The 3759-nt window shown below is 34.5% G+C and overlaps 1 protein-coding gene across 1 annotated transcript in view; it reads right to left on the minus strand.

Annotated features, from left to right (window-relative positions):
- Positions 1 to 3759, minus strand: part of LOC106877392 (uncharacterized) — a 115521-nt gene that overhangs the window by 464 nt on the left and 111298 nt on the right. The window lies entirely within an intron of this gene.

Genomic DNA, 3759 nt, shown 5'->3' on the forward strand with positions numbered 1-3759 from the left:
TATACACACAGAGAGAGAGAGAGAGAAAGGGGGAGAGAGAGTGCTCTATGTATGTAATTATTCACTCGCCTTCTCATTGTGTTGTCAAGCATTAACATGAGTATCTAAATACCACGCTGGTGAGCCCGCTTTGCCGCGAGTTTATCCTTCACCAAAAGATATAAAGAAAGGATGACATCAAGTAACCAAAATCTCTCTTACAACTGAGAGAAAGCAAATTAACAATGCATGCTACAGATGCTGGTTGTGTGCAAATGTTAGACTAGGAAACGACATGAAATCAGGCTCACATGTCCCATATAAGTGTCACTGATAGATATACTGGTCGACCGTAATAATATGTAACTTGCTGACTGTCGTCGGTTTCAATCTAAAGCATTACAGTAGAATACATGGAATAGATGTGGTGTGTAGAAACCTCGCCAATGTTCATCTAGTGTGAGTCAGTTGGATCTTAGATCCAGTTTGGTGGTCCTCGGTCTTGATTCTGGTAGCTAGAGTTAAATCAAGCAAGGGATTACAGCGATATTGTACACACTCAATATGAGTATAAAAGACGAAAAGTTTTTATTAAATGTATTTAATTTAAAAGAAATAACCATAACCACAAGACCATGAGCCTACAAGTTCAAGTTTTAATTGAAGGGAATCAACAGTTTTGGGTTGCGTAGATCTCACCCTGGCGGCATATATATTGAGATAGTTGCAAGGCTGCATACACTGCCTTTCATTCTCATGCAATGTATGAAGCAACAAAGTTAGTTTACATAATATAGAAGAGTAGAGACGGCTTACAAGAATCTGATCTCCGACTAACATAACTGAAGGTTAACTCTATGCTTACAAAAAATAAATTCACAGGAAAGCAAGTCAGTATAATGAATATTTGTAAAACAACAGAAAATAGTTGTATTAAATAGAAGATAACAAATCGAAGAAAAAGATCCTATGGTCTTCAAACGAAACCTAAATAAATTTCTTCAAGAGATACCAGATTAGCCACCTATACCCGGATACATCTCAGCCAACAACTTACTACTTGAATGGGCCATAATACCACAAAATTTGACTTTAAAATGACTTAACAGATCCTCTCAGGTGGTGCTATTAAGCTAGACATGGTCTGGGACAATCTTTGGCCGAAACACATCTAAGTTATCTAACACATTGATTAGAGTTGCACGAGCAATGTTAAAGGCCAGTAAAGCATAGTGCTAAATGTGACAGTTGTAAAACTGAAACTGTAAAGCTATTTGATGGTGATGGTTTAATACATGTCTAAGAGTGTATCCAACATTTTTATGTGGTATCCGCACGATATCTATAACAGACAATTGGATGAGAATTTTTGTTAATATTCTGGGTACCTTTAAGGAGAAAATTAGTTCTGAGGTCTATCGTGATGTGCCTCACAGCAAAACAATATGAATGTTGGTTAGGGCAAATAAAAGCTTTTAAAATATGGATGTATTGCAGAAATATAAAAAAGACTTCCGAATTTAATTGTCTTTTTCAATAGAGTTTATATAAAAATACCAGATTTGTTCATTCCAGTCTTAGCAGCAATGTAAGTCAATTAAGGATGCTGGGATAACAAAATCAAAGTAAAAATGCAAAAACAAAAGTTGTTTAGGGCTACAATTGTTGTCATTGAGAAGGGGTTGACACTAACGCTTGTGTTGAGTAACTAAGTTCAGCTCGTACGAAAATGTTTGTGGGGGATTAGAACTAAATCTGTTTTTATTGGAGCGAATTAGTAGTAACAACTTGCATTATGCTATCTTGTTACAAAGCCACATCTTTTATTGGAATAATGCTTTGGCGAAGAATACATACTGCAAAATCTCCATGTTACTTCAGTAACATACATGACTCGCATTTTAAATCTTCATTTTTAAGAGGAAATATACTAGAAACTGAAGTTATTCAAGGAAGAGAACATAAACTTGAGTAAACATTTTATTATTAATTGTGAATTCTACAACTAACAAGATACTTAATTCGTTGAAATGTGTTTGAATTAATGCCATAGAAACAGAAATGTTTGTAATGATGCTGCATAAAATGTGACAAGAATGATTATACATTACAGTTACAAAGAAGAGGCATTGAACTTATTAACTCCAACTTTAAACGGAAGAGGTTATTAACCTTCAGCAGAAAAGTTTCCCTTTCAACTAATTGTCATAGTGTGTGATGAGCATTCATGAAAAACAAAAATCAAAAAAGTACCACTTCCATTAAGGCCTGCAGAGGTAGTATGATTGAAGAGATATCGATTTTGCTAATCACTAACTTGAATCTTATTAGCATTTTGCGCTTGGAAACACATCAAAAGTACAGGTTGGCTAAAATTAATTCTGATTTAGCTCTTTTCTCTGTTATGATTTCTCTAAATTAATTCAGCTCTTCTTGCCATAAAAATAACACCCTCGATCTCATCAACAACATTTTATAGTTGAAACATGCCAATCTAGACAAGTTCCAATAAAAGGCAATCTGGAATCATAAAACTTTTATACTGATGGATCAGATCTCAGAGAAGCCAATGATTTCCAGTTTGCGTATAATTCAATCATGTTCAGCTCACTTAGCACAAAATCCCAAAACTGCTGTTATTACTGAAGTAAATCATCTTAAATCTGCTGCATTTCGAAGCTACTTGACCATTAAATACCAGAGGAAACAGTCTGTTACACGCGCGCGCGCGCATTGACATAAATATACCCACACCTAAGTATGTGTATATACTTGTATATAGATGTGTATATACACATGCATATATACACTTATATACATACATATAAGTGGTATACATACACACACATACATGCATATATATATATATATATATATATATATATATATATGTGGTAGAGTCTCTCTAACGAAATCGTAATCTACTTTGCACAATAAGCATCACTCTAAATCAAGATGGAAAGCTATTTATATGAAATAGTAAAACATTCGTGATAGAGTAGACATAACTGAAATTTAATTCAATTTAACAACTCAAGTAGAATCATTTTGAATTTGTAAAAATTGTTTCCTGAACTTGAGAAAAACAGTAAATTTCCTACAAGAAAAAATTTTTAAATGTTTTCTTTTTCGTGTATATTCTCCGAAACTTAATCAATACTATAATATTCTTTGGTCGACCCACTGATTTTGTTAAACCGCTATTCCCTGCCATATCTATCTATCTGTCGGTCTGTTTGTCTGTCTGTCTGTCTGTCTGTCTATATTACTTGTTTCAGTCATTAGACTGCAGGCATGCTGGGACACCGACTCGACGTATTTTGGTCGAATGAATCGTCCCCAGTACATTTTAAACCTGGTCCTCATTCTATTGATCTCTTTTGCCTAACTGCTAAATTACTGGGACGTAACACTGCAACACCGGTTGTCAAGCGATGGAAGAAGACAAACACAGACACACACACATACACACACACACACATACATACATACAATATGTATGTATGTATATATATATATATATATATATATATATATATATTGCGGAGATGTACTTGCATAGCAAGTGACCTGATCTGAGATTGTGTGTTGAAACAAAAACAGTTGCAGCGTGGAAGGTGTTTATAAACCATTTAAAAACACACAAACACCGTTAGATTCACTTCAACATTTAAATTTAATTTTTCAAAATATTTCCGTCGCTTTGAAACCGCGACCTGTACCCTGACAAAATTCCGTGCTGCATCTCTGTGATGCGGCACGGAATATTCTTTCAAAGTT

The sequence above is a fragment of the Octopus bimaculoides genome, chromosome 17, assembly GCF_001194135.2.
Source record: "Octopus bimaculoides isolate UCB-OBI-ISO-001 chromosome 17, ASM119413v2, whole genome shotgun sequence".
In the NCBI taxonomy this organism is placed as follows: Eukaryota; Metazoa; Mollusca; class Cephalopoda; order Octopoda; family Octopodidae; genus Octopus; species Octopus bimaculoides.